The sequence below is a fragment of the Lepidochelys olivacea genome, assembly GCF_965140295.1.
Source record: "Lepidochelys olivacea isolate rLepOli2 genome assembly, chromosome: 2".
Lineage (NCBI taxonomy): Eukaryota > Metazoa > Chordata > Testudines > Cheloniidae > Lepidochelys > Lepidochelys olivacea.
Genome location: NC_140412.1, coordinates 172,369,575 through 172,387,768, shown reverse-complemented (window position 1 = coordinate 172,387,768; position 18,194 = coordinate 172,369,575). Strand labels below are relative to the sequence as shown.

Below are 18,194 nucleotides of genomic sequence, written 5' to 3'. Positions count from 1 at the left end.
CAGACATGTCTTCTGCTTCAATAGTTTGGGACAAGCGAGCTGGTGTTTCTCTTAGTAGGATAGAGGTTTCCTTGTTAATACCTACCACAGTACTGAGATGTATACAAAAATAAATGTTGTACTTGTATAATGCCTTAATACTCTCTTAGATCCCTTTTTAGTGGTATGTATTAAAGCCTTAATCTTACCTAGATATTAACTATAACTTGATGAGTTACAATAACTTGTTATTCTTAGATTGTACCGTCATAAGGGATGGTTACTTTTAAAAAATATTAGCTAATGAATATTGTGAATGTAGAGGGGTGTATGTATATGTATGCGTGTAGAGTTTGGATTGTGCTTACATTTCAGTATACCATGACTTTCGATACAGCAAATTTTTTCAGGGAAGATAAAAGGAGGTCAGAGTTTACTAAGTATGGTCTATAACATGTTTTTCGTCCCACATGCTTAACTTTCTCTGCCAAGCCGAAGATAAAAGTCGTGTGAGAGGTCACATATATACATCCCAGGCCTCAATAAATCTGCCTACAAGTACCAGCTGGAGAGTGTCAAGGCCAATATTTCTTAACCAGCAACAGTGCTGAAATTTGAATGCTTGACTCCTCTGACTTTCGTGACTTGTGTTTTGCAAGTTGGCACTCTAGCCCTAATCCTCACTGTATATAATTGGCTTCAGATACAACCTTTTAGGTGAGAATGTTAGTGAGTCATTTATATTATCTCTATTTGTATACTTTACTACTTTTTTTGTTGGTAATATTTACTGCTGACTGATTTAGCACTATTTGATAAATATTTAATATATCCTATCATCCAGACACTGTCAGGACACTGGGATACTGGCAGATGTTTAAAACATTATGACAACAAAAATTAAAAGTTTGCAAGTAAGATTGGTGAACATATGTTGATCCTCAGACACACTTGTTGCACCTGCCTTTGAAAAAGTGACCTTTTGCATCCAATGAAGTGGGCTGTAGCTCACGAAAGCTTATGCTCAAATAAATTTGTTAGTCTCTAAGGTGCCACAAGTATGCCTTTTCCTTTTGGTAGGGTGACCATCTTTCCCTAAACTGAAAACAGGATACAGGGTAAGAGATGGTCGGTGCTCAGGGGAGTTCACTTACAGTATGCAAAAAAGACATGGCAGTTTAATATATCTTATATTATGGTTTTATATGGTTTACTTACAATTCAGTTGTTACTGGCATTGTTCCTTGTGTTGCTGCTGTTCTTCAGAGTGTGAAGCTGCTTGATACCAGTTCTATTTCTCTGACAATGCTGTTTTTCTGAGGGTTTGTTTGTCTTTCAGCAGCTTGTCATAGAATGCAGTACAGTCCAGAGAACAATTAACTCAAAATGCACAAAACAGCCTGATAATCTGGCTTGTTATTGAGGAAGAGCAAAGTCATCCTGCACTGTACCAAGATACATGGATACTGTGCGTGCCAAACTGATCCCCATGGCTGGAATTTAGAGGGCATAGTAGAGAGCTTCTATACATATTCAAATGTGATTTTTTTAGGAGACCACACATAATTGAAAAGACACATTCAACAGGCTCTGTAGTACTAGGTAGACACAGCACAAATTCCACAGCCTTAGCTAGATCTGCATATTGGACTGCATTATGGTCCATCTCTCAAAATCATCTGCTGTCTTTTGGTGACAGGCATTCTCTGATGGGTCCAGTCTGAAAGACAACTGGAGACCATTGATTTTGCACTGGACTGTTTCTCAAAGAGATGATTCTCATCCAACATATTTAAGGTAGGTGTTCTGGTGCGGCATGCAGCGAGACTGTCGTGCATTTGATCCCACTGTGGCATATTTCTCAGCAGAGTCTGCTCAAACTTTTTGGTGCTCAAAGGCAGGTCACCAGTGCTCTAAGTAGGATAGGCATGTTGTGCAAAAATTGCTGACTCCATCATAAAACTCCTTTTCTTTCGTTTGCTCACATTCCACAAGAGTGTGCAGTAGCTTCTTCACTTCTGTTGTGATAAATCTTTCTCCAAGCCTCTCGAATAAGTTAACAGGCAGGGAACATATTTGCAGTGCAACTTCTGTCACTGACAAATTGTTTTTCTCTGTTGTCTCCATGGGCAATGGGTGAACTGCCCGTTCGGGGAAACCCTTCTGCTTGAGGCCCCTCCCTTTCCTCACCCCTTTTGCCCCTTCTGCCCACTCCAGCACCCTGGAGCACAGGGTTGCGTGGCCCCAGAGTGCCAGGCAGCGCGGCCCCAGCACCCCAAGCCCCAGAGGGGCCTGAGCACCAGCCCCAGCTGCCCAGAGTCCCGGGCCACAGGCTGGCCTGCCCTAGCCCCAGTCCAGTTCAGGGAAGAGAAGCAGCCTGGTCTTTTGGAACGTGGCAGTTTGCTGGCAAAGAGAAGCCACAGTTGAGTGGCAGGATCATCACAGAGCTTCTTTAGCAGCGTCAGGCATTTATCTTGAGAAAGAAAATATGCTTTAAGTCCATCAAAAATCAACAAAATCCTGTGTATTGCTTGTCCCAATGAGAGGAATCACATGCTGCCATGCTCTAATAATTTGATATACTTGATTATTGACAAATTGACAGAAGTCTTTCAGCTCTTCAACATTCACCATGTAGATATGAAAATATTTGTAAACCTTTACAGCGAAGCTCTCCTTGTCTAAAGGAAGACAATTGACTGAAGTTTGGAGGCAGTTATGCACAGTATGTGCACCATATCCAGTACCGAAGATCTCTTTTCCTAAGTTGGCCTGGAGCTTTTGCCACAAATTGTTTTTTCCACAATGTCTGGCACCACCAAAGTTAGTGTTGGTGTTGTCTGCACAAATTCCAAAAATCTTATTACTAAGAGAGCTTTTCTCAATCACTTGCTGGATGAATGCACACTGCAAATCAGATGTTTCTCTGGGTAGAGACAAACACTTGGTAATTTTTTTGCAAACTCCACTCAGTGGGAGAAAATTCTGTACAAGAACAGGACATAGTTTTTTCTTCTTTTTGGTTGACACTTCCAGCCTAAGCATAATAAAGGAACACTTGTCCAGCTCAAGCTTCACTTCTTCAGTGGATAAAGGGTCTAAGACGTTGCAAATGATTGCCTCAGATTTTGTGCAAACAGATGAAAACTTAGGTCGGTATAGTTTCTTAATTGTGATATACAGTCACTAGACCAGAAACTGTGTCTGTGCTGCGCTGAGTGGTAAGCAAACACTTCCTGACTGGCAAAAACTTTTTCAGTTTCTGTGTCTAGCCTCAGAAAAAATCCTGAAACACTTGGTGTTGAATACTTACTTTTATCAGCATTTCTGTGTTTCCTGTTTTGAAGGTGCAGGGTAATGTCATTTCTGTTGCCATAGGCAATGGAGAAATGTGCTCCATACGTCTTGCACAGGGGTCGGCACCACCATGTTGCATGACGGACACTTAACCACCCCCCCCCACTGAGTATGGTAATTTTGTTATGTCATTCAGTCATTCAACCAGTAAAATAGCACACAATTTTCCACACTGAAAAAAACCCAGTAACCTAGCTAGCCAATAATAATAATAATAAATAATAATAAAATCAACTCACTTTCATGTTTTTGAATGTACCTTGCTGCCGAAGCTACATCAAAGTCCTTTGTGCTCATTGTTGAAGTTGCTATACGTAGATCGGCATCAACCCAACAGTTCTCAAGGCAGTTCCTTGTGGATGTTTTTAATTGAGTTGATGTGGCTGAAGCCTCCTTTGCAGCAACATGTGTCAGGGCTCAGTGTCAGTAAAAGAAGTGAAAAGTCTTGCCAGATCATTGTATTCACTCACACTTGACTTAAACAAAAGATACCATCATCTGATAACGTTACTGCCACAGTGGTCTGAGTTGAAAAGTGTCTTGACCGCATCATCCTCGCAGTACAATGTATGCTGCATTTCAATCTTGCTGGAGTCAATGTGCTCTGTAAATTTTGCTCAAAGTTTTTGAATTTCTGAGAATGGTGGCTTTTGGTTGCAGAGGTCCAAGTAAAGCATGCATTTCACCAAGTCTTTTTCAGGAAATCTGGCCTTGAATGTCTGTTCAAGTTTCTTTGCATATTCAATTAATATTGCTTTTACCTGAGCAATCTCCATTTCTGGCAAGTAGTGCTTCTCCTTATACTCCCTGATCATTTCTGTGACCTTGGCACTAGGGATAGACAGGTTGCTTGGAGATATGAAAGATTCCAGAGTAGAATCCTCATTTGAAGGCTGCTTAAATGGCTTCAAAATGATCTTCATAGAATATCAGGGTTGGAAGGGACCTGAGGAGGTCAGCTAGTCCAGCTGCCTGCTCAAAGCAAGACCAATCCCCAACTAAATCATCCCAGCCAGGGCTTTGTCAAGCCAGGCCTTAAAAACCACTAAGGGTGGAGATTCCACCTCCCTAGGTAACCCATTTCAGTGCTTCACCACCCTCCTAGTGAAAAAGTTTTTCCTAATATCCAGCCTAAACCTCCCGCACTGCAACTTGAGACCACTACTCCTTGTTCTGTCATCTGTTACCAGTGAGAACAGTCTAGATCCATCCTCTTTGGAACCCCCTTTCAGGTAGTTGAAAGCAGCTATCAAATCCCCCCTCATTCTTCTCTTCCGCAGACTAAACAATCCCAGTTCCCTCAACCTCTCCTCATAAATCATGTGTTCCAGTCCCCTAATCATTTTTGTTGCCCTCCGCTGGACTCTTTCCAGTTTTCCCACATCCTTCTCGTAGTGTGGGGCCCACAACTAGACATGGTACTCCAGATGAGGTCTCACCAATGCCAAATAGAGGGGAATGATCATGTCCCTTAATCTGCTAACAGTGCTCCCAATTATACAGCCCAAAATGCCATTAGCTTTCTTGGTAACAAGGGCACACTGTTGACTCATATCCAGCTTTTCATCTACTGTAACCCCTAGGTCCTTTTCTGCAGAATTGTTGCCTAGCCACTCGGTCCCTAGTCTGTAGCAGTGCATGGGATTCTTCCGTCCTAAGTGCAGGACTCTGCACTTGTCCTTGTTGAACCTCATTAGATTTCTTTTGGACCAATCCTCTAATTTGTTTAGGTCCCTCTGTATCCTATCACTACCGTCCAGCATATCTACTACTCCTCCCAGTTTAGTGTCATCTGCAAATTTACTGAGCGTGCAATCCACGTCATCCTCCAGATCATTAATGAAGATATTGAACAAAACTGGCCCCAGAATCGACCCTTGGAGCACTCTGCTTGATACCAGCTGCCAACTAGACATGGAAACATTGATCACTACCCATTGAGCCCGATGATCTAGCCAGCTTTCTATCCACCTTATAGTCTATTCATTCAGCCCCTACTTCTTTAACTTGCTGGCAAGAATACTGTGGGAGACGGTATCAAAAGCTTTGCTAAAGTCAGGGAATAGCGTGTCCACTGCTTTCCCCTCATCCACAGAGCCACTTATCTCATCATAGAAGGCAGTTAGGTTAGTCAGGCATGACTTGCCCTTGGTGAATCCATGCTGACTGTTCCTGATCATTTCCTCTCATGTAAGTGCTTCAAAATGGATTCCTTGAGGACCTGCTCCATGATTTTTCCAGGGACTGAGGTGAGGCTGACCAGCCTGTAGTTCCCTGGATCTTCCTCCTTCCCTTTTTTAAAGATGGGCACTACATTAGCCCTTTTCCAGTCATCCGGTACCTCCCCCGATCACCATGAGTTTTCAAAGATAATGGCCAATGGCTCTGCAATCACATCTGCCAACACCTTTAGCACCCTCAGATGCAGTGCATCCGGCCCCATGGACTTGTGCTCGTCCAGCTTTTCTAAATAGTCCTGAACCACTTCTTTCTCCACAGAGGGCTGGTCATCTCCTCCCCATACTATGCTGCCCAGTGCAGTAGTCTGGGAGCTGACTTTGTTCATGAAGACAGAGGCAAAAAAAGCGTTGAGTACATTAGCTTTTTCCACATCCTCTGTCACTAGGTTGCTTCCCCCATTCAGTAAGGGGCCCACACTTTCCTTGACCACCTTCTTGTTGCTAACATACCTGTAGAAACCATGCTTGTTACTCTTAACATCCCTTGCTAGCTGCAACTCCAAGTGTGATTTGGCCTTCCTGATTTCACTCCTGCATGCCTGAGTAATATTTTTATACTCCTCCCTGGTCATTTATCCAAGGTTCTACTTCTTGTAAGCTTCTTTTTTTGTGTTTAAGATCAGCAAGAATTTCACTGTTAAGCCAAGCTGGTCGCCTGCCATATTTACTATTCTTTCTACATTTTGGGATGGTTTGTTCCTGTAACCTCAATAAGGATTTTTTAAAATTCAGCCAGCTCTCCTGGATGCTTTCCCCCGCTCATCTTATTCTCCCAGGGGATCCTGCCCATCAGTTCCCTGAGGGAGTCAAAGTCTGCTTTTCTGAAGTCCAGGGTCCATATTTTGCTGCTCTCCTTTCTTCCTTGTATCAGGATCCTGAACTCAGCCATCTCATGGTTACTGCCTCCCAGGTTCCCATCCACTTTTGCTTCCCCTACTAATTCTTCCCTGTTTCTGAACAGCAAGAAGAACTCTGCCCCCAGTTGGTTCCTCCAGCACTTGCACCAGGAAATTGTCCCCTACACTTTCCAAAAACTTCCTGGATTGTCTTTGAACTGCTGTATTGTTCTCCCAGCAGATATTGGTATTCCTCCAGAGAGTACTTCTCCAGAGAGCAGTATGTGTTGTAAAGATCAGTGTTCTATTTCTGCAGTGCCAAATTAATTACTGCAAGAAGTAGAAAAACCCAATTCAGGAAGCTGAGATACAGAATGAAATTAGGAGACTGTAGCATGTCATAGATATTCTGGCAACTTGTTCTATAATTTGGCGACCTATTCCCAAATGACTGTCTCTCAAAGTATTGCACTAGAGATTCCCGCAGTAGCTCGAACCTTTCACTGCAGGCAACCAAACTTGACCAATGAATTTTTTTGTAGCTAACCCAATTTGAATATTCCTCTTCAGTCAGCTCACAGATCTGTCTAAACTCCTTTTTTCTCGCAGCCCTACTGAAATGTCTAAGTGTTGCTTTGATCATATCTTCCACAAAGTCAGGTATGACTGATTCAGCAACTCTAGCCATGAAGGCTTGGTGATGGGTCATACAGTGCTGGATGAATAAATCACCATAACGATCTTTCTGTCATTTTGAAATGCTTTCACGTTTGGCTAGCATTACAGATGTCCCATCCGATGTAAATCCCACAATTTTCTCCACAGGGTACTTGTTTTGATCATTTTCCAAATAACCAACGATGGCTGCATTCAGATTTTCAGCATTACAGCATTCAGTTAAGCTCAAAAACTCAGAGCAAATTTCACTTGTGTCACCATTCACAAAGCGATGGAAAATGATAAGCTGACTCTTGTCACTGTGGTTGGTACTCTTGTCACACATTAAGTTAACAGACAGAACATTTACTGCTGCTTTAACAGTTTCACTCTGAAGGTAGCCACCTAAATCCTCTGTGTTTCTTGCCACAGTTCTGGCACTGCAGTGCAGTCTTTGAAAAGGAGCAGATTTGGGGTCAATTTTTTTGGCAATTTGTCTAGACCAGACACACACTGGACTCCCAGAATCTGAGAGGCAGCCACAAGCCAAGAGCGCTGCCTAGCATCTGTAGAGGGGGCAAATCAGAGTGGAGGGATGGGCAGAATATGTGTGTTTGGTGGCCTAAACTATGCCTGGAGATGGGTCAAACAGGTGGAAGCAGGGGAAGGAGAGGGGCAGATAAGCAAAATCAGGGACTTGGGGGGAGGGCTAGGAGTCAGGGTTAAGAACTGTGGCAATACAGTGCTAGACAGTGGCAGAAAGGAGAGAAAACTTTAGGATAGGAAGGGGCAGATGGTATAAAGTTTCCATAAATAGGAAAAAAGATGTTAATGATGTGCATAGTTGTGATGTTCAATTTTAATGTACATTTGAGTGAACAATAAAAAAGTTAATAATTGCATTTCTAGAAATATATTTAGATGCTTGTTTTTGAAGCAATGTTGAAATGTACCCAGAAATATTCCTTTTCTTACACCTTGTTACAATAACATTTTCTAAATTAGAAAAACTTGTTTTATTTATGTCCATTGTTTGTTTATGTCATCTCCATTGTTATCCCTGGACCAGGAGATGGAGAAGTGTAGGTGCAGCAAATTGTGATAGGTTAGCAAAAAACTACCTAGATGTCAGTAACTGATGCGGGTTTGAAATTGTGATGGGAAGCAGTTTGTAACCCTATGCCCTAACCCTGCCCCTTGCCTTGTCATCAAAATCTGCTTCTAGGTAATAAGTGGAGGAAGTGGGGACTTAGGGTGAAAATCAAAGGGGAGGTATGGGCAGAATTTGTGTAGGAGGCCAAAATGGCTCCACGAAGATAAAATAGGTAGAGGGAGGGGAAGGAAAGGGGTAGATATCTAATACGGGGCAGGGGATTCCAGAACAGCAGCAGAGGGAGAGAAAAAAAATCCCCAGACTTGATAGGAGCAGTGGGGCTAAAAATTATCAAACATACAGTGAGAAATCTGCAACAGCTGACACAATAGGGTGCGGGTGGCAGAGGGGCTTGTGTTCCTCATTGGATGACGTGTCTCAATGCCTTCTCTTAAGGGTTATGGAGCTGAAGCTCCTCTGTATCTGAAGTGATGTACTGAGCTGCCCATGAAGACTTGTGAGATCTTCAGGGTTTGCTATAAATTAGGGGATGAGACTCTTCAGGGATCTAACATGGACCCAAAGAATTGACTCTGAAACAGGTTTATTAGAATTTCCTTTCAGGTGTCAGGTTGGGAATAAACTTTAACACTTTTTACAAATCTTTGGCTCTTAGTCTTTATTTTTTGTTTGCATTTGTTCATTACTTTAATGTTTTCCATATTTGCTTGAGTCTGTGTTTGCCCAGATTAAATTTAGTTACTTTTAAAAAGGTTGGCCCACACTCTCCAACTTGAGAGTACAGTTGGGAATCATTTTTCTGTAGTTTACACTTAGGGTAAAACATTCATTATGTATTTGCTGTTATGTTTTCAGGCCTTTTAGAAATTAATAGTGATATATCCAAACCAAAGCCCTACATCCAAACACCCCTAATCTATGATGAAGTCTGCACCTAGGTCCAAATATCTCAGTTGAATCAGGACCATGGAACTGGTCTCCTGAACTTTTGCAAACTGTGGATCTGAACTCAGACTTTATCATGTGGCTCCATCTCTAAAAATAAATACTTGTAAGGTGTTTGTAGCAACATCTTCAGCCTTTCATTTAGTGGCCTTTCAGCTTTCTCCCATATGACGGTGTCATTATCTTATCACTCTGTTTTGAAAAATTGCTGATATTCCCTCTTGTAGTACTTCTGACACATATTATGTTCAATTTGTGCCATCCAAATAATGTATTAAAATTAGCTTTCAGAGCTGGATTCTACAAATGTGACATACTAGCATCTAGTTTTATATAATATGGTAATTTGGCTCTTCATAGGGTCTTTTTACTCACTGTTAGTAGTTGTATACATATATGGTCAGCTGTTGGTCACACTGTGTGAAATAGAATGTCTTCCTAGAAATAGTGCAGGAACAAGGAAATGCAATAGCAGTGTGTGTGCATATTTTATAGTTCTATCCACTAGTCTAGCATGTTGGTAGATTCTCTACAGCTACTGTTTTTCTGAAACTTGTGATGCTGTATGATTGTGCAATAGTAATGATAAAATGGTCATATTCAATTTCCATAAATCTTGTACAAAGTGTGTCATGTAAGGTGTCAATGGAAAAGTTATGATTTTCTAAGTATGATTATCATGTTTATATGCACGTATCATCTTTGTATCTGAAGATATGAATATTGACTATGTATTGGTATCTTATTCATGTGTGGTATTCCTGGGTAATGCTCCGCAGGTAGCTGTCTGGCCCTAAAGTAAATTCTATGTGTTGATATCCCTTTAAGAACACTCAGCTCACAATGAGCCACTGACAAAATTTATCCTGCCTAGTAAGCCTTTCCTTTGGATGCCTCAGAAAGAATATGGGCAATGGTTGCCTCTGTGAGTCATCAAAGCACATAAGGGCATGTGATATGCTCATGTGCCCATGGACTTCATCTTAGCCCAGTAATTTTCCAGGCACCTGAGCTGTGGACTTTGTTTGGGACAGTAAAATTCCATGCACATGGCAGAAGATATAAAAGGACCACTAGGATATCTCCATTTTGTCTTCATTTCCTGCTTCATTTCTCTGGACTGGATTTTTAAAAAGGAAGTTTTGAACAAGGACTGATGACCCTTAATACCATTTATAACTTTCTTCCTTTTTTTGTTATAAAACCTTTAGTTTGTACATACTAAAGGATTGGCATCAGCATGATTATTGGGTAAGATCTAAGTGGCTGATCTCTTGGGATTGGAAGGACCCTAGATCTGATTAATTTGGTTTTTAGTAACCACTCATCATAAAGTCTAGTGTCTGGGGGGGGGGGTGAGCCAAGGCCTAGAATGTCTAAAGGCACTGCATTTTTGACTTCTTCTTAATCAGTGTGGTGATATAGAAGTTCACTTTTGTTACTGGCTTGGTATAATAGAATAACCACCAGTTTGGGGTGTCTGCCCTGAATTTGGTATTCTTAGCTGTGACCCACTGAGGCACGGTGAAAGAACTACAGTCTCTTTTTATGTCTTTAGGTTATTTTGATCTGAACAGATTCTTTTTTTTTCCTAATAAAACTGAACTGAGGCCAATGGACAACAAACAGCCCACAGGTTTGGGGTTCAAAGGAGTTAATTAGAGAGGGCTTCCTGCAGCAAGAGTCCACTAAATTAAAGCATAAGAATTGCATAGCAGGTTTCTCCTCATCACAGGGTGGATCTATGTCTCAGAACTATGGTTCAAGGACCATAGATAGGTTGCTGGTACTCCCCTGGTACCAGCTGTCCTTGTTTCCAGCTGCTATATCACACTAAAGAGAGGTAAAAGCACATTACTTTTACTTTTCCACACAAGCAATTACAGTAGCTGCCACAGAGAGGTGAGGGAAAGTGATGAGGCAATATTTATTGAAATGTGATCAACATCATGAAAAAGTTTGAGAACCCAAGTCTAGCTTGTAACTCAGTCCAAGAACCCAGAGAAATGAACTGCAGTTCACTAATTTGTTGTGCCAACACTACAAACTGGGCCAGCTTTAAGAAATTATTTTCAAGAATCAATTTTGACAGTGGTTTCTGGTAAGATGGAGGTATCTGGTCAGTGTGGGCAGGACATTAAAATTGTGCTTGAAATTGAATTTAAGTCCTTAAAGTTTTCTGGGATACTATAATTCCTTCCAGCTGGTCTCAGCCACATTTTCCTCATGAATCCTCATGGGTTCCCTGGCCATCCCTGTAATGAAACAAAACTCTGGCAGCTTTTCTACTAAGGGGAAGAATGTTAACTTGTCGATCAGGGTAAGAGGTCTAGGATTCCTGTAAAAGTTTTGGCTTTTCTTTCAGTACTATAGGAACTAAATTGTCTACAATTTTTTTGGGGGGGATGATGATTCCATGTTCTTCCATACAATCTAGTTCAACCTTTACTTAAAAAATAAACAAAAAACACCCCAGTCTCTATTTTTAAGTGTAAGTATATTTGCCCTTCATGGGGGGATGAAGGGAGAGGAGGAAGACTGGAAGAGCAGATTCACACCTGAACACATGCCCTGAGAAACTATTCCAGATTCTGAGTCTGGGATGATAGAGGAGGTTCATTTTCCAACTGGGAGCCATGGAAAGACTCTCGGTATTTCCTTGTTACCAGTTTTATTCATCATACGTAAACAAGTCCTGTCCACCTTGGACAAGAGAGGTCAAGAACAATGGCAAATCTCCGCACAGGTAGTTCCACTAGCAGAACCCCAGATGAGATACCAGTGTGTTGACCTCCTTTTTATCAGGAGTCTTATGTCCCATTTTTCTTGTGCATTGTCCTTGTACTCTGGCCTGGAAGTTCCTCCACCCAATGACACCACCACCACATGGTCCCCTTGGTTCTAAGTAATGAACATGGTTAAGCCCTGTGTCCAGTTCCTTTCCAACACAAAGCAGCTCTTCAGTCAGGCCCAACCAATCCCTATCTCTAAGGCTATGTCTACACTACACAGCTTTTAGTGACACGGCTGTGCCGCTACAGTCGTGCTGCTAAAAGGTGCATAGTGTAGCTGCTGTTTGTCGGCAGGAGAGAGCTCTCCTGCCGACAAAAACGTTCCAACCCTAACGAGCAGCAGCTTAGTTGGCAGGCAAGCACTCCTGCCGACAAAGCACTGTTCACACTGGTGCTTTTTGTCAGTAAAACTTTTGTCGCTCGGGGTGTGTGTTTTAACACCCTTGAACGACACAAGTTTTGCCAATGAAGTTACAGTGTAGACAAAGCTTTAGAAATGGGATTCTCCAGCCAACTAAAAGAGAGTATCTTTTAAGGGTTGTGATTGGATGAACCTGCAGAAGCCAGCTCATATATGTTAAAATTTATTTTGCCTGGGTCCTCTGTTTTTATAGTGTTTCATGTAAAATACTCATTTCTGAGTTTAGCAACATGCATTTCGCTACCACCTTCACCACAGCAATAAAGTAAATTTGACACTTTTGGGTTGTGGCAGGGGGAAGAGGGAGGTGCACGTGTGGTGGAAAGGGATTTGATATAATGGTAAAATTTGAACAAACTTTGCAGAGAGTTCCAAAATTGACACTAGCAGCTAATGGGAAATAAGAGCTCACTCAACATTGTAGTATGCCAAAGACCAGTGGCCTTTGTAGTGGGATGGACACCCGCTTGGGCCCAGAGGCATTTAAGATAGCCCTGGGAGAGGGCTGGGGCAGGGGAAGAGCTGGGCTGATTGGCAGAGCAGTCGCAGCTGGGGGTCATGCCACAAACAGCCCCGGGGGGCTTATAAAAAGCCAGGGAAGCCAGGAGCAGAAGAGCACTCTCTCTCTCTCTCTCTCTCTCGCTCTGAGAAGGTGGGACCTGGCTGCAGGCTGAACAGAGGACCTAGTTTGGAGCAGGGCTGGGGAAAGGCTAAGAGAACCGGGGAGCTCTGAGCTAGGAAAGCCCCAGTCTGCAGGCCTGGGAAGACCTGTTAGGTACCGGGGTTGCAGGGGCAGCCATGGGTAGGCAGGGGCAGCAGGTCCAAACCCAACCTTACCTGTGATGAGTGGCTCATACTGCAGTTTGCCGCAGGGCATGGGGCTAGCTGGTGACTGGCAGGAGCGTAGTCTATGACAGAGATGACGTAGGGATAGTGGGTTGGGGTTCCCCTGGGAGGGGGAGACCCAGTACTGTGGGGTACTGCCAGGGGGCAGCACCCAGTGAAAGGGGCACTGAGGTCCTGGGAGGGACATGGGAGCCAGCAGCAAGGCGAGACACCGGCCTGAAGAGAGAGCTCTGGAGGCTGGAATGCTAATTCCCTGAGACGACCAGCAGGAGACGCTTCCAGTCAGTCATTGCCTGGTTACACCTTTCAATGAAAATGTGAATTCTCCAAAGGAACATAAAAACTTTTGGCTCCTAAGTGAAAAAAGACTCTCTGTGTGTAAATAAACTGGGGGAGATAGGAAGAGTTTATCAAGGAAGGCTCTTATCAAAATTTAGTGGATGAGCTCAAAGGTTCCTGGTCATTAATGAATATCCATATATTCATGGGTTTTACAGCTGTCGGGACTGCATGCTCACATTGCTGTTCTCCAGTGCATAATAGACTGATTACTTAATTGGCTCCAAACATTCTTTCAGAGTCTGAGACAGATCTGGTAAAAATTGGGTACTTTTTCCTATTATACCAGCCTCAGAATGGTACTGAATGGTTCTGGCATTCATCACTTTGACAGCTATTCCTTTGTTAGAGTAAGTAAGTATCAGTTGCACCTCCAGGCTCTTCACACAAAATAGTATTTGTATTCTGTGACATGCTTATTTCTTCCTCTGTTATTCAGTCTAAATAGATTTTCCATTTTTGAATCTCCTGGTAATTCAATTTTTTCTGCTCCTACCAGTTAGATTTACTGTGGAGTTACTTCAACGTGCATGCATTGCTTGACTTTTCTTATGGTTTCTACCTTTTTGTTAATGTGTCAGTATGTTTTTCTTTTGATACTTCTCTGTTCCCTCTGGCCCTGCTCCAAATTCTTAGTTTCAATTTTTGTAATTATTTTTTGTTGATTTTCATGAAGTAGCAGACAATGAAAAGTATAAAAAGGTAAAGGATTGTATATGTTTCCAAATACTGCATGCTTCACAGGATTTCCACTAGAACTATGTAAATATCCAATATTACAACTTTTCAAATCTGGAAGATCAGAAAATTTTAAAAAAAGCCCACCCTATATAAATGTAGAACATTACTTGTCTTGTCTGGCAGTATCCTAGAGAACAGTTCCACTGAGTGTCAAGATACCTGTATGGAACATCATTTCCATGTGAGTTAAACCGAAGCTGCATGATTTTTCTGGATAACTGATGCAAAATTTAGGATATCTGTGGCATAAACAGTTCATGAATGTGACCATTTCTTGTTCTCTAATTTTAAGTAAAATGAGCCATTGCTCCTACTTCACTTCATGAATAGCTCATTATTGTTTATTTTAAGTTTCAAAAATATCCTCAGTGCCCACAGTTTATTGCAAGCCCAAAATTGTTCCCTCTGGATGGAAGATTCACTAATAAATACCAATAACCTTCAATTAAAAAAAAAAAACCCTTGAAAGTGAAGGGGCAAAATACAGTAGAACCCCATTTATCCGATCTAATTGGGACCAGGACCAGATCGGATAATCAAAAATTTGGATAATCAGGAGAATGGGCAAAGAGCTTTCTATCCGTTATCTTAAGACATGGAGTTGCTTTTAAACTAACTGAACCTCCCTGCCCTCCCCAAAAGCTTTTAAACTAACTGACCCCTCCCTCCCTTTCTTATCTAATAACAGAATATACAAACCATTAGTTCTTGCAAACAATGTTTTGTTCATTATTAACAGAAAAACAGATGTGAATTTTTAACAAGTATTATCATTTTTACACTCTTTACTGTTTAACCCTGAACATTATAGGGACCATCTACCAAGTCTGTTTAATGTTATACAAGGCACCATCTCTATTCAGCTTGTTTACACATACCATCACAAACAGTACATTTTTGCATTTAAAAAAATGCAAAAATGATAATCCTTACAAAGCATTAAAACAGCTCCCTTCTTTATTTACAGCACATACAAACCATTACTAGTAAACAGTACTAGTTTTTAAAAATGCAGAAATGGTCATTTTAAGTTGCAACAACAGCAATACTAATGGTAACAACAATAACAATACATAATATGCATAAAGTATCAAATTAAAATCAGTCCTGTATACAGAACAGCGGTAGGTACAGCAACACTCACGTTTATCATGGCTGGAAAAAAATCTGACAGTTTGTGTTGTTTTTAGATGAGAAGTTCTCTTCTTCACTGCGCGATCATAGAATGGCTTGAACAACTGTTTAGTGAGGTCGTTATCAGCCTGTTGCTCCAAGTACTGAAGGAAGATGTTTCTTGCTGTTGCAGCATCACAGTAAGAAATTTTTTCCATCCCTTCTTCTTTGGCAGAATCTTCACCTTCTTCATTGCTGTCAGCATGTAGTACCATCTATGTGATTTCAGCATCCTCCAGTAACTGATGGCCAGGGACAGTTTTCACTTTGTAGTCACAGTCATTTTACAAGGCTGAAAAGACACAGTGGTTACAGTAGTGCTGCCGTGGAGGTGATGTCAATTTCCCATATTTCTATGTGTGCGCTGGTTGTTCGGTTAATACGGAGAGCCGGATAATGGAGGCTCAGATAAACGAGGTTCTGCTCTATGAGAAAATGTCTAATTTTGCTGTTTCTTTTCAGTTTGCCAAATTAAAATTGAAATGTGTAATTTCTGTGCTTAAAATGTGAACTGTTGATGATTCAAGTTGGGAGAGTGATTTAAAACCATATCTCTTGAGATCTTACTGCGATTTATTCTGTAGTCTTGTTTTATCTTTAGTTTTTGTTTGTGACCTTTGGGCCAAACTTGGTTGTGTCAGTTTTGAAAAGCAGTCATTCTTACCATGACTTGCTACACTCTCCTGGCTCTGCTATATTGATTTAGAAACTACACAACAATTTTTCCCCTGTACTAAAGCGTTCCTCCTTAGTCTTCAGTAATTTGTGTGAAACCATTTTTAAAAAGATCAGGGCAGTGTCCTTGTATTCAGATACTGAGCCACTTGGCTTTTATCTCCAGTATCTTTTATGCTCTTCCTGTTGGGTTCTTTGTCCTGTTGTTCAGAGATTCATCATTAAACTGCATATCCTAAAATCATAGAAGTAAGAAATGGAAAAGACCCAGTCATTCATGTAGGTCTTCTTTCATATCAGTGCAGGATTGTTCCCTAAACTATGTTCTTCAGTATTTTGTTCAGTCTATTTTTAAATGTCTGAACAGATGAGGGTCTCACCCATTTCCCTTTAGAAGATTATTCAACAGCTTTATAGATCCCACTGTTATGATTTCTTCCTGATACTCAACCTTTAATGTTCTTAATTTTATCTCATTAATGCTATTTATATGCAATACTTCCAAAAATGTCCTTCTTTTCTAGTGAGCTTAAGTGTTGCCTCTTCAAACCTTAGCCTATATTCAAGATTTTAGTTTTCCTTTTAGTATTCATTTTCTTTTAATCTTGTATGTTTTCTCATCTAATATTTGTCTGTCTTTCAGCCTGTCTGTTTAGGGCACTGTCTCTGTTAATTATGATTGATTTGAACAATCGTTTTACCTCAGCAAACTTAATTGTTGTCTCTAATGCCTTTATCTTCATTGTACCAAAGACAAATGCAGCCTACTTAGCAATCCAGCTGGTCTCTTATCTGTATTAGTATTTGTAGTTGAAACTACTGTCTGTTCCTTCTATGTCAGCTAGGAAAATATTTGGAAAAAAATATTTCCCCCTTCCTAATCAGTATCATTTAAGCATGTTGTAATTTTACATTCTCTCATAGGATGGACACACCATTCAAAAAAACCAAACCCCAGCACAATATGGTGGTGAGGAGGGGGGAATTGGAATAATTCTTTCCTAGATCTTTTTGCTGCAGCCTCTGAATCCCCCTGTGGTGGTATCGCTCACAAGCTATGCTGTGTTGGACAGGGTCAGTACTTGGACAAAGGAATGTAGGTTCAGAAGGATGTGGTGTTGATGATTCACTAGTAGGTGGAACTCTTACTTTTCAATCAGTAGTTGAGCCATTGCCCAGAGTGGTGCTGAGGATCAGTGTGCTACTGGAAGGGGTCCTCTTTCAAAATGGGTTGCTGAATTTTTATTGAGATGTGAAACCGAGTTCCTGGTTACTTGTCATCAGTGGAAATCCTGCCCAAATTCCAACATAGGTAATTATGTTATGCCCATATAACTTCCCCTTGCAGTTTCAGTTGTATTTGGTATTCTTCTTTACTTCCTTCTCCAAATTAGTGGTATTGTTTAGTGAGATTAAACAATTGCTGTATTCCACTATAGCGGAGGCTGGATTTCAGTGGCACAGAAAACAGATCCCCAAATATTCTTAACCTATGTTGCAGGAATGTGGATGGAGCTTCATTAGTAAATATTCATATCATGCTTTGAGATCCTTGGATGAAAGGGGCTATGAAAGTGTAAAGTAGGTGGATTGCCTACCCCTGTGTGGGGAGAATAACCCTCCTCCCCAACCTAACAACAACACAGGAGGGAGAAAACTCTTTGATGTTCCCCTCTGTATGGCATTTCCTCTACATTCTTCTGTTATAGGGTCAGGAGTTCAGTCCTCAGATTCCATGGATCCTGCAAGATCTAGCTTCCTGCTGACAGAGCTTCGTCTGCCAGCAGCTGACTCTGGATTCCCCAGTGTAACAGGATTTTACTGTGTAAAGGTGGCTCCACACCATAATTCATACATCTTTGGGCTTTGTGAACCCTTGAGGAGATTCCTCATGGGATTAGTTATAGCTTTCTCCACAAGCTGAGCCTTTCCACTCCTGAATAGAGCTTGTTGAAAAACATTTTAATTTTTTTTTCATAAAAGCAAAACCCCAAATTTCGGAGAAGAGAGGCCTCTGTCATAGATTATGAACTCTACAGAGAATCCTCTGTAGGATCTGGAGAAGGGGAAAAGGCAGTG

At 41.4% G+C, this 18,194-nt stretch overlaps 1 protein-coding gene across 1 annotated transcript in view; it reads left to right on the top strand.

The window, feature by feature from the left end:
* Nucleotides 1–1,756: 1,756 nt before the first annotated feature.
* The window catches only part of RAMP3 (receptor activity modifying protein 3), a 143,913-nt gene continuing 127,475 nt past the window's right edge, over nt 1,757–18,194 (top strand). Inside the window, exon 1 of the mRNA XM_084618755.1 lies at nt 1,757–1,776. The gene's annotated coding sequence lies outside the window, so the exon portion shown is untranslated. The remainder of the gene's footprint in view (nt 1,777–18,194) is intronic.